Source organism: Siphateles boraxobius, unplaced genomic scaffold, assembly GCF_051911475.1.
Source record: "Siphateles boraxobius isolate OS27281-9 unplaced genomic scaffold, OSU_SipBor_1 19, whole genome shotgun sequence".
In the NCBI taxonomy this organism is placed as follows: domain Eukaryota; kingdom Metazoa; phylum Chordata; class Actinopteri; order Cypriniformes; family Leuciscidae; genus Siphateles; species Siphateles boraxobius.
This window is the reverse complement of record NW_027508799.1, coordinates 8,441,917-8,461,158: the sequence shown is the minus strand read 5'-3', so window position 1 is coordinate 8,461,158 and position 19,242 is coordinate 8,441,917. Positions and strand designations below refer to the sequence as shown.

Genomic DNA, 19,242 nt, shown 5'->3' with positions numbered 1-19,242 from the left:
ATGTAATAAAAACAAATAATTACGGAGCTAACAGAGCTACGTAAACAGAGCGAACATGAGACCACCCGGCTGCAGACATCAATAATAGAAGAAGAAGAAGAAGAAGAAGTTTTATTTATATAGCGCCTTTCCAAAGCTCAAGGTCGCTTTACATGGTACCTTTATAATACATTTAACACTGACGCACAACTTTACAATCACAAAGGACACATATAATCACATTTAGGCGAAGTACATGTTAAACAGATATGTTTTTAACTGTGTCTTGAAAGCAGTCACTGATGAGATATTTCGAAGTGAAAGGGGCAGTGAATTCCATAATGTTGGCGCATTAACACTGAATGACCTTCCACCTACTGTAGATAATCGAAAACGAGGGATGGACAGTAAACCAAGTTCAGTTGATCTGAGAGAGCGTGCAGGACGGTAGGTGAAAAGTAGATCAGACAAATATGGGGGTGCAAGACCGTTTAATGCCTTATATGTTAAAAGCAATACCTTAAAGTGGATACGTGATGAAACAGGTAACCAGTGAAGGTCATGAAGCACCGGAGTAATGTGAGCAGAACGCCTGGTGGAGGTGAGAACTCTTGCTGCTGAGTTTTGGACGTACTGCAATCTTGCAATAAGTTTTTTGGGAAGGCCAAGAAATAAAGCATTGCAATAATCCAGACGTGATGTGATTAATGCATGAATTAAGAGTTCGGCGTCAGCTAAAGTGAGAGATGGTCTTAGACGAGCAATATTTCGAAGATGAAAGAAAGAGTTTTTAACAATGGAAGAAATATGAGAGCCAAAAGACAGAGTTGAGTCAAATAAGACACCGAGGTTGCGAGTCAGTGATGAAGGCTTTATATGGAAACCATCAATATAGAAGGACTGGTCCATCCTTTTGACTGAAACTGGAGAACCAATCACTAATATCTCAGTTTTATTATCATTTAATTTGAGGAAGTTAAGGGACATCCAATGCTTTATGTCCCTGATGCATGCAGTGAGTGAGTCAGGCAGGGATGGTCTATCGGAGCTGGTGGTGAGGTAAATTTGGATGTCATCTGCATAGCAATGGAATTGTAGTCCATGCCTGCGTATGATGCTACCAAGTGGGTGTATGTAGATGATAAACAAGAGTGGACCAAGAACCGAACCTTGAGGAACACCCCGTGTAAGTAAATTGGTGGCAGAATTATGACCTTGTATGGTGATATAATACATTCTGTCAGTGATATAGGAAATAAGCCAGGAAAGAGCGGAACCAGTGATACCAATATCAGAAAGCCGAGAAATAAGCAATTCATGGCAGACTGTGTCAAAAGCGGCGCTTAGACCAATAATGCAGCGTAATGAAATAATCACCCGATCAAACTCCACTTCCCGAAACTTCCACTTGCCTCCGGAACCCAGTTAAGGTACAAAAATCTATTCAACAAAAATAGTAATGCAGTTAAGTGTTTTTTCGCTCAGCCGAGCCCTCTCTGTTGCTGTGTGGAGCAGCCTGTGTCAGTCACCTCTTCCTGAACGTCACTCACTCACTCGCGCACTGCGGTCTCGTGAGGAAACGCAGCTTTTTGATATAAAGTTTTTCTTGTTCCCGAATACAAATATTTTCTAAAGTATTTGTTCGAAATAAGTATTCGTAAAAAACACGTTATTTGTGCCTTTCCGAATACCGTATTCGGGTTCGGCTCCACCCCTACTGGATATAAAATAAAATAATAATACCAAAATATGAATTGGCAAACAATCAAAAGATGATTGACAGTGTAATTCCTAAAACTAATAGCCGGCACGAATCAAATATCCCAATACCAAAAATACCATAGGTCTCGTTGCAGGCCTGAATCGACGCTCGGGTTCGTTGTAGCCTAAAACTCGTGGCTGCTTCACTCCGTGGAGCAAAATAAAATCAAATGAAAAATAAAATGGTGCACACTTTCTAGTTATTATTGGTATATTGTTACCGTTTATTTCTTTTGAGTTTAACGTGGGAAGGGTGGAGGTTTGGCGCTGTCTAGGACGCTACGCTCCAGTGGAGGTCCGTTCCAATAAAGGGCTGGCTGGCGTCAGTTGCCGCCATTTTGTTCTGTTGGGCTAATCCATGCTACCAATTAGCTGGGGGGTGCAGGATTAACTGTATGTTTGTTGACAATAATTCTTTGGCTATATTACTTTATGACCCATTTCTTCATATTTCTGAAATTAACTACTTTATTTTAATTGAGTTAAGTGATGTTTGTGTTATTCCCTTTGTATGTGTAATGGACTAGTCATTTGTGCATATAAGTTCCCCATGTGTGTCAGTTGGGAGGTCATGTTTTTAGTTTAGTTTGGTTTGCTTAGTTGGTTTGATTACTGTTGAGTTTGGTTCTGTTCAGTTGACACTTTTATGGGCCTAGACCTGACTTTATTTCGTTCAGTTATCAAGTAATTTAATTTGTAACTTTGTTTGCCATTTAATAAACAATTTTCTTTGTTTGGAAATCCTGGATTCCTTGCCCTTGACTGCTTGGTCCTTCACACTGTCTAATCAGCATCTTGATATCCCACACCTGTGTGGTGGATGGATTATCTCGGCAAAGGAGAAGTGCTCACTAACACAGATTTATACAGATTTGTGAACAATATTTGAGCGAAATAGGCCTTTTGTGTACATAGAAAAAGTCTTAGATCTTATGAGTTCAGCTCTTGAAAAATGGGGGCAAAAACAATAGTGTTGCGTTTATAATTTTGTTCAGTATATGTGTTATTCTTATCATTTTAATATACACGTGTGTACAAGTGGTGCCCGAAAAATAATATAGAATTCATAGACATGGTATTCATCCCTCCTGGTATGGTGCTGCTCTTCTCTCTAGTAATATGGCAAATAGTCTTAGAGCTCAAACGTGACAATCTGGGGCTCAGGTCAGGAAGCAGACAAACTGGCTAAACCGGCCGTCTGCTAGCTGTCTCACGTCACTGAGGTCAAATAAATCCCATCACATAGAGACTCTTTCACCTAGATATCATCATATAGAGACTGTGTCTGTTCCCCGAATTAGGAAATACAAAAAACTTCCAAATCCATCTAAGGGTGAAATCCATTTGATGTTCAAAAAATAAAAAACTGATATAATACAACTGATAAAGCTCGGGTTGCTGAATATTCGATCCCTTACTTCAAAAGCACTTATTGTCAATGATATGATTACAGACTATAACCTAGATGTGCTGTGTTGGACAGAAACCTGGCTAAAACCAAACAATTACATTACTTTAAATGAGTCCAGCCCCTAAGATTAGGGTTGTAAACATGAACCTTGTCTGAAAGGCAAGGTCTTGCTGTAATTTATAGTATTATTTTTAGAATTACTAAGAAGCCTAGTTTCAAATATAATTCTGTTGGTGCTTAATGTAACAATATCTAGTGTAAATGATAAATTTACACCAGGGCACCATGAAGACTTTATCAAAGTATTTGCTGACTTTCTATCAGAGTTAGTACTGGCTGCAGATAAAGTCCTAATTGTTGGTGATTTTAATATACATGTAGATAACGAAAACGATGCATTGGGATTGGCATTTAAAGACATTCTTAACTCTATTGGAGTTAGACAACACGTGTCAGGACCTACTCATTGTCGTCATCATACTCTAGATCTAATATTATCACATGTCAATCAATGTTGATGCTATTGAAATTCTGCAGCAGAGCGATGACGTCTCAGATTATTATCTAGTCCCGTGTAAACATTTAGCCAAGGCTGCAAAGCCGACTCCGTGTTGCAAATATGTTAGACCTATCACTTCTGCCACTAAAGGGTTAGGGTTAGAAATGCTTTAGAAATAATCTTCCTGATCAGTTTTATCATCTCTGCATCCCAGATAGCTTAGAGGAACTCGATATTGCGACAGAAACTTTTAACTCTCTCTTTTTTAGCACTTTAGACACAGTTGCTCCTTTGCGCTTAAAGAAAATTGTCCAAAGCCATGGTACAACGAGCACACTCAGGCCCTCAAGAAAGCAGGCATAAAAATGGAGCGCAACTGGAAGAAAACAAAACTAGAGGTATTTCGCATTTCATGGAAAAAGAGCACAATTGCATACAGAGAGGCCTTAAAAAATGCTAGATCGGCTTATTTTTCAACCCTATTAGAAGAAAATAAACAAAACTCTAGGTATTTATTTGAAACAGTGGCTAAACTAGCAAAAAATAAAGCTTCTAACCCAGACGTTTCCAAGCAGCACAGAAGTAATGACTTTATGAACTTCTTTACTTGCAAGATTGATAATATCAGGGAGAAAATTATAACTATGCAACCATCTACTACAGTATTGCATCAGACAGTGCATTGTAGTTTCCCTGACAAAAAATTAGATTAATTCATTGCTATAGGAGAGGGTTAATTTTATAAACTCATTAAATCATCTAAATCGACAACATGTATGTTAGACCCTATACCGACTAAACTACTGAAAGAGATGCTTCCAGAGGTCATATATCCTCTTCTTAATATCATTAATTCATCTTTGTCATTAGGATACGTACCAAAAACTTTTAAGCTGGCTATGATTAAACCGCTTGTTAAAAAAAACGCAACTTGATCCTACAGAATTAGTCAATTACAGGCCGATCTCGAATCTACCTTTTCTGTCAAAGATGCTAGAAAAGGCAGTATCTTCACAACTATGTTCGTTTTTAGAAAGAAATGGTATCTGCGAGGATGTTCAATCAGCATTCAGACCGTATCATAGTACTGAGACAGCTCTCATTAGAGTCACAAATGATTTGCTCTTATCCGATCGTGGTTGTGTCTCTCTATGTGTTATTCAATCTTAGTGCTGCATTTGACACTATCGACCACAACATTCTTTTAAATAGACTGGAAAATTATGTTGGCATTAGTGGAATTGCACTAACATGGTTTAAATTATACTTATCTGACCGTTATCAGTTTGTAGCAGTAAATGAAGAGATGTCTTAACGGTCAAAAGTTCCGTATGTTGTACCACAAGGCTCAGTACTCGGACCATTGCTGTTCAATCTGTACATGCTACCCTTAGGAGATATCATTAGGAAGCATGACATTAGTTTTCACTGTTATGCTGATGATACTCAGCTCAATATTTCTTCAAGTTCTGACGAAACTTACCAATCCACAACATTAAAGGGTTAGTTCACCCAAAAATGAAAATGATGTCATTAATGACTCACCCTCATGTCGTTCCAAGCCCGTAAGACCTCCGTTCATCTTCGGAACACAGTTTAAGATATTTTAGATTTAGTCAGAGAGCTTTTTGTCCCTCCATTGAAAATCTATGTACGGTATACTGTCCTTGTCCAGAAAGGCAATAAAGACATCATCAAAGTAGTCCACGTGACCTCAGGGGGTTAGTTTGAATTTTTGAAGCATCAAAAATACATTTTGTTCCAAAAATAACAAAAACGATGACTTTATTCAGTATTGTATTCTCTTCCGGTTCTGTTGTCAATCCGCGTTCATGAGTCCGCTGACGTGTTATCTGGTCCGCCCGAGCTTCGTTTACAGTCTGAGGGAGACGCACGCTGTAAACAAAACCAACTTTGCAAGGATTTCGTAGAAAACCTAGAATACTTTCTAACACTTGATGGCTGCTCTTTCAAGTCCTCGTCGTCGGTACTGGAACCTGTGTGTGCTCTTTGATACCAATCTTTCATTTGAAAGTCACGTGTCTAGTGTCTGTAAAACCGCATTTTTTCATCTCAAAATATATCTAAATTACGTCATATTCTCTCAATTAAAAATGCAGAACAATTAGTTAATGACATCAAGGCTAGATTATTGTAATGCTCTACTGGGTGGTTGCCCTGCACGCTTAATAAATACAGCTGGTCCAAAATGCAGCCGCTAGAGTTCTTACCAGAACCAGGAAGTATGTCCATATTAGCCCGGTTCTGTCAACACTGCATTGGCTCCCTATAAAACATTGTATACATTTTTGAATATTGCTGATTACTTACAAAGCACTAAATGGTTTAGCTCCCCACTAATGGAGCGAGCTCTTAACGCATTATAGTCCTTCACGTCTATTGTGATCTCAAAATTCTGGCCAGTTGATAATACCTAGAATATCTAAATCGACTGCTGGCGGTAGATCCTTTTCCTATTTAGCACAAAAACTTTGGAACAATCTTCCTAACATTGTCCGGGAAGCAGATACAGTCTGTCAGTTCAAATCTAGACTAAAAAACATCTCTTTGGCTTAGCATACACATAACTCATTATAGACTTCTATAATTCGATGTTAGGCTGCATAGTTTAGATCAGACGGAACCGGGAATACTTCCTATAAATCCTGATGTACTTGGTACATCATAAGGACGGATGCCTTCTACGCTAATATTAGTCTCTCTGTTTATCCCGAGGTTTACTGCAGTCCACCAGATCCAGGCCATATCCAGATCTGAAGAAGGACCATTGCATGGACACAACGCCAGCCTCATCAGCCCTGTGAAGGCCTCATGGACACCTCAACAAACTCGTCTCCATACCGGCGTGATGACTCCGACCCCCAACCAGATGGAACTGGATAATTACTGTGAAAGTTCTGATCCAATCTGACTTCTGACCTATAATGCTGCCTGAATCATAATCATACACTGTTCGTTCGTTTGCCAGAGGAGAACTGGCCCTCTGACTGAGCCTGGGTTCTCCCAAGGTTTTTTTCTCCGTTCTTTCACCTGATGGAGTTTTGGTTCCTTGCCACTGTCGCCTTTTTCACCTTTCTTCGCCTTTGTCGCCACTGGCTTTTGGCTTGCTTAGTTGGGGACATTTAATTTTTTATTTAACAATATTATTACAACATTATTTTCCTGTTATGTCTGTAAAGCTGCTTTGAAACAATCTGTATTGTAAAAAGCGCTATATGAATAAAGGTGACGTGACTTGATTTTGGCCTTGCATTTTTTAAATAATCAAAACTACTGTGTCCAAATTAGTTGGTTATCAAATGATCAGACTGAATGACGATGATGAATTTCCTGATTTATATACAAAACCTTCGTGGGTGCCTCACAAGGGAAATCTAGTAAAAGTTACTCGGTGAATAATGAAAAGTAAAGAGGATTAAAACAAGGTTTAACCCTGACAAGGTTAAGGCTGTGATGGATTGGCCAAACCCAGATTCCCGTAAGGCCCTACAGAGGTTTCTGGGGTTTGCCAATTTCTATCTGCATTTTATTCGCAACTTCAGCCAACTAGCTGCTTTTCTGACTGCCTTGACCTCCACCAGAATGATGTTCAGGTGGTCCGATACAGCCGAGGCTATATTCGCTAACCTCAAGAGCCACTTCAGTTCAGCTCCCATCCTGATTGCCCCTGATCCTTCCCGTCAGTTCGTGGTGGAGGTCAACGTGTCAGAGGTGGGGGTTAGGTGCAGTTCTATCCCAACGCTCTTCCACAGACGACAAGATGCACCCTTGCGCGTTTTTGTCCCATCGTTTATCGCCTGCCGAACGTAATTATGACATTGGTAACAGACAGTTGTTGGCAGTCAAGTTAGCGCTGGAGGAATGGCGTCATTGGTTAGAAGGGTCGGGGGTACCTTTTATCGTTTGGACCGATCATAAGAACCTGGAATACATTAGATCTGCTAAAAGACTCAACTCCAGACAGGATCGGTGGGCAGCCTTTTTTCCCTCTCGTACCGCCCGGGTTCCAAGAACATCAAACCCGATTCTTTATCTCGTATTTTTGACCAATCCGAACGCCCGCTTACTCCAGAATGTATTTTACCCGAGACACTATTTATCTCCACACTCACATGGGAGGTCGAATCGAAGGTCAGAAGGGCCTTAGAAGGGGTAATGCCTCCGCCAGGTTGTCCACCGAGTCGGTTATTTGTGCTAGAGGGGTTACGGTCTGACGTTATATAATGGGGTCATTGTCCCAGCGTGGTCATCCAGGAGCTAACCGCACCAGTTTTTTGGTCAAGCAACAATTCTGGTGGACATTAATGGTTCGCGACATTCGGAATTTTGTTTTGGCTTGCTCGGTCTGTGCCACTGGTAAGACTTCTAATCGACCCCCAGATGGGTTACTCCAACTGCTGTCTGTCCCTTCGAGACCCTGGTCCCACATTGCACTAGATTTTATCACCGTCCTACCACCCTCCCACCCTCGTTTTAACCGTAGTGGACCGGTTCTCAAAGGCGACTCATTTCATTCCCTTCCGCAAATTGCCATCTGCCAAGGAGACAGCGGTGACTGTCAATGATCACGTCTTTCGCTTACATGGCCTCCCGATTCAAATGCAAATTCTGGCAGGAATTTTGTAGATTAATGGGACCGACTGTAAGTCTGTCTTCAGGTTATCATCCCCAAACCAATGGCCAAACCGAGAGAGCCAACCAAGATTTGGAGAGAGTGTTGAGATGTTTGGTGTCTAAGAATCCTTCCTTCTGAAGCCAACAGCTTTCTATGGTTGAGTACGCTCATAACTCATTACCAGTGTCATCCACGGACCTATCTCTGTTTGATTGTAGCTTAGGGACCAGCCACCCATTTTTTCTAGCCTGGAATTCGAAGCCAGTCCCCTCCGCTCACGCCTTCGTCCAGAGGTGTCACCGCACATGGAGCAGAGCCCGAGAGACTTTGCTCCAGGTGGGGGCGCACACCAAGGTCAAGGCCGATCGCCACCGGTCAAGACCTCCTGTATACGTCGTTGGTCAAAAAGTGTTGCTTTCAACTAAGAACATTCCGCTTCGCTCCATTTCTAACAAGTTAGCTCCCAAATTCATTGGCCTGTTTACTGTCACCAAAGTCCTTAGTCCGGTGACAGTCCGACTCAAACTTCTTCCTGCGTACAGGAGAATTCATCCCGTGTTTCATGTTTCCAAATTAAAGCCCGTATTTCATTCTCCTATTACTCCGCCGGTCCTGGTTCCCCCACCGCCGCGACTCGTAGATGGGGAACCAACATATTCGGTCAATCGTATTCTGGACTCGAGATGGAGGGGACGCGGATATCAGTATCTGGTGGACTGGGAGGCTTATGGTCTGGAGGAGAGAAGTTGGGTTCCTGCTAGGGAGATTGTGGATCAATCCCTTATTGATGATTACAATCAACAGGTAGGTCCTACTAGGGGGAGGGGTACTGTCACGGTTCATGAATTCACTGACTCTTTCTTGCGCTGTGTTGTGTGTGTGTGTGTGTGTGTGTGGCCGTGGTCGCTGATCAGCCACTGATTATCATCAGCTCCAGCTGGGTCTGATCAGCGACCTCTATTTAAGCTCTTGGTCTTTTGTCTTGTGTTTGTCAGATCGTTGTTGGATGTATCCCCGTGCTGGGTTGGTCTTCGTCTTGTGCTTCCTGTTTTCCGCGGGATTACCCCATGAGTTCTGTCTGACTGCCGTCTTCCGGAGGATTCTGTTTCTTCTCATCATCTCACGGACTATCGGGTAGCCCATCAGTCCCCTGCGCTACCACAGTGCCTAGGCCTGCTTCTTCTCTCACCTTACCATCTTCCTGTTTGTACAATAAACCTGGTTTATCGCACTTGCATCTTCTGTCATAATTTTCCCGTAACAGATCCAAAAAAATCCAAGGAATTGAATACTGCGTAAACATGAGTTTGTTTGTATTTCATTTTGCTTTGAAAAAGCTGGCCTAAGCCGAAATAGCGTTTTAAGTCTTCAATAATTGGAATAATTAAATATTTTGATAAACTTTTACGACAGAAATGTTACTACATGTAGCCTAAATGATTTAATTCCTTCATTATCAACACTTTAATAATCAACTTTAATATCAACTCTTTGTCTCAGACGCTCCTCAGAGAGCATGTGGGGGGTTGGAGGGGCAGTTCACTGCTTTATCGTGGAGGTGCAGGACAAGGTGTTAATCGCTTCTCTTTCATGTGGAGAGTGTCTGATAGCAAGCCTGGTGATACGATTTTATCTTAAAAAGCAGACAAAGTTCCTTTCAGGATAAGTCTTTCGATGTGTCCAAATGTAGACCCTATATCTTATTAAATTAGCTGTTTTTAAAGTTTTTTTTTAATGTTCAATCTAGTTGTTTCAACTGGTTTTGTAGAGTTTTAGAATGTTTGAGCAGTGTGTATGATTGTCAACAACATGGGATTATTCTAAACATGAACTGTTGATGAAACGCATTCATGCCAACTAAACGAATGCAAGTGAGCAGCAGATACAGAGCTCTTATATTCGCAATCAACCAAGTTTTATTGTAAGGTGAATTCTGTTTCTTTTAAGCAACAAAGGCTGCATAATAAATGGTTACAGTTGTTTTTTGTCATTGGTGACACAGCGACATACAGTTTTATTAGCTGTATGATGTGTTTCTATCCTGAAACATTTAATATCGAGACCCGGCGTGTGCAGTGCGGGAGACAAAAGAAACTTGAGATCCAGCGAGTGAGAGGCAAAGAAAAACGCCTGTTCTTAACTTATGTTGCTTTCTACTATTTTCATTTTGTACTGATTTAATTGTAGCCTACACAGCAAAGCTGAAATTTCTTTGGCAATACAAATTTGAAATGTCGGAAGAATAAGATTCTATACAGTATTTCTCATTTTTCCTCGCAAAGGGAAAAAACACTCCATCCAACCCTGTTTTAAATAAATAAACTGTCCTGAGTCTTTATTTAAACCTAGAAATGTATGATAGGGTTATAATTGTTGAAGCATTGACCACACAGCTATTATCTGAACGCTTAACAGCTTACACTCACGCAAAGCCTTATTGATTTAACTTTTTTTTTTTCAATGTTTTATTTTGAAATGTTTTTATTATTTATAAAATAAAATAAGCCTATTTAATTCTTACAATAATAAAGAATGCTAAAACAGAACGGATGCCGACTAACATCGGTTAGCAAGTCCTGACAATGTTTAAATTATTAAACGATCATTTTGTTCAGGCCTAATTTATTTCACCGTTATTTTAATTTGTAAGTAGATTTATTAACTGAAACAAAGTATAATAGCCTACCTATTATATAGACGCATAACCTGAGATTCGCCTATAGAAAAACTGGGCACACAATGTTAACGTTTAACCTACTTTGCTTAAATTTGATGGAATAATAAAAGCCTACAATTGTTTCAGTATTGTGATTAAGAAGTCGTTTAACAAAAATGTTTCACTTGAATTTATCTGCTACCGTTTCTTAACGAGCCACGGCAGATTACGCAATAGAGAGAATAAACTGACACTTTTCAAAGTCTGTGATTGTAGTGCCTCTTAGCGGTAAAAGGCAGCAAATACACCCCCCAATTTTACCGCTGCGGGAACGGTGGCGGTAAAAGTATTATTCTGGTTGAGTACCAACTATATATAGCGGCCAGCCTTCTCGCGCTTGTTCACTATTGTCTATTGCAGGTGCAATAGTGTGATTCAAAAAGACTTCAGTATTTCGGAGAAAGGGAGTTTCCACGATGCATCAAAAATTAACAATGCACATAAATTGTTTTTTGTTTTATTTAAAAATATAACTTGCATAAAAGTAATGTATACGATTGTTTTATTTACAAATTTTAAAACTAATAATTATTTTGACTGTCAAGAAGAGAAAACAATCTGTTCATTCTCTCCCTGCTCTCCTGTGATCTCCTCTCCTCTGTCTCTTTCTGAAACCTCTTGTCCTCCCTAAATATCTCGATCAGCTCATCCTCTCGGTCTGGTTTTCTCTTGGCTGGTGCTGGTTCCTCGTTCTATCCTTCGCGGCCCGGGGAAAGAAGGACGGTGTGTCTTTGCACACCAGAAACGTGTCTGACGCGGCGCTGCTGACACGGCTCACCCTTGTTCGACATATGGGAGAGAGTTGTGGAAGCCCTATACTTCGTGTTAAGCATAAATATAAAGCTTACTGATAAAGACACTGTCAGCACAGCAGTATTGACAGCAAAATAGACTACAGAATATTTCGTTCTGTATTGACAGGTGCAATATTTGAAAATTGATAATTAGGCCTATTTATTTATTTATTTTTAAATTAGGCCTATATTTATATCTGAATTTGTCAAAACCTAGACTTTCAACCATCAAAATGTAATTTATTTATATCTATTCGTGTACAAAATAACATATAAACATATTTTCCTATTCTATTTTGCCTGGAAACGCTTCCAACACCAGTTGCATGCTATAAATAGAACCGACGCCTATTTTTCCAGGTTAGAAAAATTTATTTTTTCATTTATCACGCTGGCGTGTCGCGGGAAAAATAGGCGTCGGTTCTATTTATAGCATGCACGCGTTTTCCGCGCGGTTCAAGCCGCGCCGCGTGTCACGCAGGCAGTCTGCAAGCTCTAACCTGTTAACATGGGAGCCGAAATAAAAACGGACACGCCACGCAGCTGAGATGCTTGAGACGCAGCCAGTGTGTCATGGGCCTTATGGAGAGGATCCTGCTGAAGTCACTTACGAATCAAAAAAATGGGGAAATTATCTTGACTGCAGCTACACCTACTCGGACACCAGGGAGAGCACCTGCAGAATGTGATCAATATGACCCCTGGGCCAACAAGATTTGCATGTTCCCGTGTAGACGACATCAGGACAGGACAACTGGTTCGAACATCTGCCTCTCATGAACAACCCAGGCCCAGATGTCACAATTGATGAATGCCTGGTACCTTTTAGAGGACGCTGTAGCTGACGCTGAAGCCGCAACAGTGCATGCCGAGTAAACCAGCCACATATGGGATAAAAATTTGGGCAGCATGTGATTCCAGGACCAGTTATGCACACAACATCCATCAAGGAAAAAAAACAGCAATGTCTGTGAAAAATGCACTTGTGGCAACAGGTAATTGTGACAGAATGTATTCCATGCATGTAAGCATAATAAATATAAATAGTGTTTTTGTCAGGTTTACATTGTTTATTCTTACCGGATAGCTAACACTTACTTTGAGTTATTGTTAGGTTTATTGTTTATTCTTAACTGTTTGGTACCATTTACTTTTTTGAATTATTGAAATTTGATGTTTTTTGTTTGAAATAAATGATCTACTCCTTTGTCTTTTCCTTATAGCATGGTCAGATTTGTCTAAGCATATTTTGGCATCGTTGTATAGTCTAACCCAACACAGATCGAATGTGTACAACACATATGACAACGTTTATTAGATGCATTAGGAGGAGGCCAAACTATACTCATTGGCCAGGTGATGCTGACATTATTATGGTCTGTGACACTGGCTCAGATTCTGTGTAAAAAAACAATTCTTTGTGACTGTATGTAGTTCTCAAGTTGGAAAAGCAATTCAGTTCCTACTTTAAGTGAATCTTAGTTCCCAAGACATCCACAAGACGGATAAAAATGTTGATGCTGTAAAAGGAGGGCAGGCATGACAACACATGACAATTAAAACACATGTATTCTTTTGTGACATTATTTGGCACTTATTTTCCCTTATAGGCTCCTTTTCTGGAGCCCTGCAGTCATGTAAGACCAAACCACTTTGATGACAGACTTCTCATCAATTTCAGAATGTCCAAAACAGCATTTCAGATTCATTTCAGAGTGCGCTGATCCCTAATTTTTATGTGCATTTTTATAATTTATGCGCATCTTGGCGTTCCTATCCAGTGTTTTTTATGCAATATCATCATTATGCGCATACACATAGATGCTGAGGAACACAGCATATTTTTCACAGAATTACTCTTTCCTTAGTGATGGCACATGAAAGGCTTCTTTCCGGTGTTAAGTGATTCCTAAGGTGTTTCCTGACTGGAACCACACTGATGACAACAGTTCTCTCTTAAGTGAGTCCTCATGTGGTACTTGGGGTTATGTTATATCTGAAACTCTTTCCACACTGATCACATATAAAAGGATTCTCTCTAGTGTGAATTCTCATGTGGACTTTAAGGTTTCCATGCTGATTGAAACCCCATTCTCTCCAGTGTGAAGTCTCATGTGCCTGTTAAGAATTCCTTTTCGTTTGAAACCTTTTCTGCAGTGTTGGCAGGTAAAAGGCTTTTCTCCAGTGTGAATTCTCATGTGGACTTCAAGGTGTCCTTTTTGAGTGAATCTCTTTCCACATTGAGAGCATGTGTAAGGTTTCTCTCCAGTGTGAACTCGCTTGTGGACTTTAAGGTTCCCATGTTGATCAAAACTCTTTCCACACTGAGAGCATATGTAAGGCTTCTCTCCAGTGTGAACTCGCATGTGGACTTTAAGGTTCCCATGTTGATCAAAACTCTTTCCACACTGAGAGCATGTGTAAGGCTTCTCTCCAGTGTGAACCCTCATGTGGACTTTAAGGTTTCCATGTTGCTCAAAGCTCTCTTCACAATGAGGGCATGTGTAAGGCTTCTCTCTTGTATGAATTCTCATGTGCCTAACAAGGCTTCCTTTTACAGTGAAACTTATTCCACATTGTTGGCAAGTGAAAGGGCTCTCTCCAGTGTGAACCCTCATGTGGTAATTAAGGTTCCCTTTTCGGTTGAAACTTTTTCCGCAATGTTGACAGGTGAAACGCCTCTCTCCAGTGTGAAGCTTCATGTGAACTTCAAGGTTTCCATGTTGATTAAAACTCTTTCCACACAGTGGGCACATGTAAGGCTTATCTCCATCGTGAATTTTCATGTGCCTGTTAAGGCTTCCTTTTTGAGTGAAACTTTTTCCACACTGATGGCAGATCAAAGGACTCTCTAAAGAGTGAATTGTCATGTGGGCTTTAAGGTTTTCATCTTGATCACTAGTCTTTCCACAATGGGGGTATGTGACAAGCTTCTCTTCATTGTGATTCTGTGAGCAACTGAAATAATTTTCTTCAGTTATGAAATCATAATGAATCTCATATTGATTCTTCTCCATTTCATTCAGTACTTCACTCTCCTCTTTCAGCCCCCTCAGGTCTAAGGTGAAAAAAGACAAAATGAAAGTTAACCCCAGTTTAATGGCACAAAGCAAGACATCAAAACATTTATACATATAAACCAACAACATAAAACTGCTAATGCTTCTTAAGCCCCTTTCACACAGAGCGTTGATCCAATTAAATTGCCATAAAATTGTTAGAGTGCCTTCTGTGTGAACGCAAACGCATCCCGGGATTGATTCTGGGATCGATACCGGGATGAGGACCTAGTAACATTGCCGGGATCAGTCACGGAACGCTCCCTGTGTGAACAAAAGGCAGGATCAACGCCATAAGGAGTGTGAAGCTGAGATTGTTCGCCAGCTTAGTGGAACAGTACGCGATGCAATACAGTTCATGATCGAATCAGAAAGAAAAAAACAGGGCGTGGTATCTCAAGAGAGATATCGCAGATCATAAGCCAACTTTGATGCTGCGGAGACATTACATGTCACATCCTGATGTCACGTGTTTTTACGGAATCTTTACGGGATGTGTGTGAACGCACGCGCAGATTCCAGAAAATCACTGGCAGTGTCGATGAACCAAAAATAAACCAATAATGGGACACATAATGCTTTCAATAAAAAATGCGGAACGCTTAGTTCATGCGTTAATGACCTCAAGGCTAGATTATTGTAAAGCTCTTATGGGTGGTTGCCCTGCACGCATAATAAACAAACTACAGCTGATCCAAAATTCACCAAAAAATGCATTGGCTCCCTATTAAACATTGTAAGTAATCAGCAATATTTTTAAATTTATACTAAATGGTTTAGCTCCCCAGTACTTGAGCGAGCTCTTAACGCATTATAGTTCTTCACATCTATTGAGATCTCAAAATTCTGGCCAGTTGATAATATCGACTATCGAATAATCGACTGCTGGCGGTAGATCCTTTTCCTATTTAGCACCAAAACTTTGGAACAATCTTCCTAACATTGTCCAGGAAAGCAGACACTCTGTCAAGTTTAAATCTAGACTAAAAACACATCTCTTTAACCTGGCATACACATAGAAAATTATACATTCCTATTATTCAAATCAGTTAAATGATTATTAGGCTGCATAAATTAGGTCAACCGGAACCAACCAGGGACACTTCCTATAACACCCGATGTACTCATACACCATAAGAAGTATGGCATCTACGCTAATGTTAGTCTTTCAGCTTATTCCGAGGTTTACTGTAATCAGCTGGAACCGTATGGAAGCATATGAGTAGCAATATTCAATTTGACCTTTAATATGCAAAATGACAAAGCAATATGTAAAATGGCAATGCATTTCTGTATTTGAATTTACATTTTCCATTACATTTGTGCAATGTTGGTGCAAAATGAAAAATCAATTATATAATTTAGATTTGCCATTTCATACACTAGTTTTTAAATTAAATACATATTTTAACGCTATATAAGTTGCAAAATTAAAATGTTTTACAGAAATGATTAGATATTTTAACAAGACTGTAGCAAAATGATCATTTCAATGTTATTTTTCTTAATTGCATTTACACTCACAGTTAAGACACTTGCAATTGCATTTTCATTAAATGTCCCGCAATGAATGTAGCAAAATTCAATGTGCAAATTGAAAATGCATTCTGAGCCAAACACGCCCCTGCAGATCCTACAGTTTTTCCTTACAAATGCATAGGCCTAATACTGTGAGATCACAGAATATAACGGGTCAAATTCATAGCTACCAAAACATTTGACCGCTCTTTATTTCTTCATAACTGACTGTAATGTTCAATAAAGTGACTCATGTGATGTATGAACATCTCCCATTTATATTTTATTCAGCATATTGATTAGATATTGATAAATATATAGCTACAGTTTCACGGAATCTGACGGGTCAAATTCATACCTGAAAAATGTGGCCGCTCTTTATTTCACCATATCTGAATGTAATCTTCAATAAAGTGAAGTAAAGTTTAACAATCTCCCCTTTCTATTTTATAAAGCATATTGATCAGATATTTATAAATATATAGGGTCATCAATCAATCTGAAGGGTTTTGATGCCATCGACTATAAGTGGTCTAATATTTAAAAAAACCGAAGCAGCACAAACAAAACTTTAACTGGGACAAACCAACACAAACGAACAAGACTATTTTATTTGGAAGATGTGGGGGGCTGGGTGACCTCAGAATGACCTATAAATATTCTTTAAATATCTAAAAAATCGAAGCAGCACAAACAATAAAGCGAAGTAACAGCACAAATGAAGTAAAAACAATTGAGCCTATTTTGCCGACGTTTTGCATTGGGTGGGGGCGGGGCCAACTTGACGCAGTGATTGACAAGAGCGGGAGGGAGGGGGCGGGGCAGAGGCGTGATCGGCTCGGAATGCATTTTCAATTTAAACATTGAATTTTGCTACATTCATCGCGGGATATTTCATGAAAATGCAATCGCAAGTGTCTTAACTGTGAGTGTAAATGCAATTAAGAAAAATAACATTTAAATGATCATTTTGCTACAGTTTTTGCTTGAACATTTTAAACAGATCTAATAATTACTTTAATACATTTTCATTTTAATTTTGCAACTCATAAAGCGTTAAAATATGTATTCAAATGCAAATTACATACTTGAATTATCATTTTCAGTTTGCACCAAACGTTGCACAAATGTAATGGAAAATGTAAATGTAAATACAGAAATACATTGCCATTTTACATTGTCATTTTACATATTGCATATTACATTTCAAATTGAATATTGCTACCCATATGCTTCCATAGAACCGGGCCGTGTCCAGATCAGATGGTGGACCTGCATCTAGACACAACCACAACGCATTATGTAGTCAGCCGGATCCGGGCCAAATTCAGATCAGATGGAGGACCTGTGCCTAGACATGACCACAACGCATCCCTGAAGTGTCAACTAGACTCTACCCTGTGAAGGCCTAAGTGACACGACAGCCATCGGCACTGATCCTCAACAAACCCGTCTCCATACCGCTGTGACTCCGATCTTCAACCAGATGGAACTGGAAATATTCTGATTGTTCTAATCCAATCTGAATTCTGACCTATAATGCTGCCTGAATCATAATCATACACTGTTCGTTCGTTGGCCAGAGGAGAACCGACCCCCAGACCAAGCCCGTTTCTCCCAAGGTTTTTTTCTCCATTCTGCCACCTGATGGGAGTTTTGGTTCCTTGCCACTGTCGCCTTTTTCGCCTTTGTTGCCATTGGCATGGCTTGCTTAGTTGGGGACATTAAATTTAACATTTAATTTAATATTCAACAATAATATTGATCTGCCTGCATTGACACAATTATACAAGAACTGAACTGAGCTGGATGATGACATCAAGGTTTAATCCAGAGCGCCTATATATGTATATAAATAAACTAAACTAATTTTTTTGAACATAAATTAAACATCACTGAGCTTCCTTAAGCTGGACTGTGAAGCTATTTTCTTCTGCAAACAAACTTTTTTGCATTATTTTCCTGTTATCTCTGTAAAGCTGCTTTGAAACAATCTGTCTTGTAAAAAGTGTAGGATTAAAAATTGTATTTAAATGTTTTATTGAGATTCCAATACTATAGTATTTTAACTGAGAAAGATGCACACACTGTTTTCCATTTTGAGGCAATCAAGGTTTCAGACATTAACCTCTTGTCACATCTCAAAGGTCAGCTGGGCCTTTTGTTGATCTAACCATCTCAAGACTCTGAGTTACACTGTTACTTGATGAAATCAGGTAACCAGCTGAATCAAGAGTCCCCTCCTCTATGAAATTAATTCCACCCCCTTGAAATGTATATAAACTGCAATGTAAAGTTCTCTTATTTAGACTTGATTGAGATGACTGCAGCGACGCAATAAAGAACTTATACCTCAACAATCTCCTGGTCTGCAACTCTATCTTTTCTACACTTGAGAAGAAAAAAGTTCACAACAAAAGCACTATATAAATAAATGTGACTTGACGACACATTATTAGTGTATTTTCCGGAATCTCTGTGTGATTCCGCTAATGTAAGATAATAAGAGGTGTTACATATGATCTGAGAACCTCTTCTCAATGTTCCTAACTCTACACTTTCTTTAGGACACGTCCCAAAAACTTTAAAACTGGCAGTTAAACTCTTTAAAGGGAAAAAGAAAATGGGACTCCCTGTCCAACTGTCAAACCAAAAACTCATCACAGAAATTCAATGTACTGATTTTTAAAAAAGTTTTTTGGGGGGAGAGAAAGCAGCAGATGTTTGTTATTACTTTGGAATGACCCTGTCACGATGGTCCAAATATCGCTGACAGGTGGAGTTACAACACAGGCAGCATTTCTCCCGGTGAACGGCAATGGTGGAGGAGAAAAACACAATAATTTTGGAAATACTTCTGTTGTTGTGC

The 19,242-nt window shown here is 39.6% G+C and overlaps 1 pseudogene across 1 annotated transcript in view; it reads right to left on the bottom strand.

The window, feature by feature from the left end:
* Nucleotides 1-13,528: 13,528 nt before the first annotated feature.
* LOC143742474 (uncharacterized) overlaps nt 13,529-19,242 on the bottom strand; it is a 65,988-nt pseudogene continuing 60,274 nt past the window's right edge. The window contains exon 3 of the transcript XR_013205438.1: nt 13,529-14,854. The product of XR_013205438.1 is annotated as an uncharacterized LOC143742474 (transcript). The remainder of the gene's footprint in view (nt 14,855-19,242) is intronic.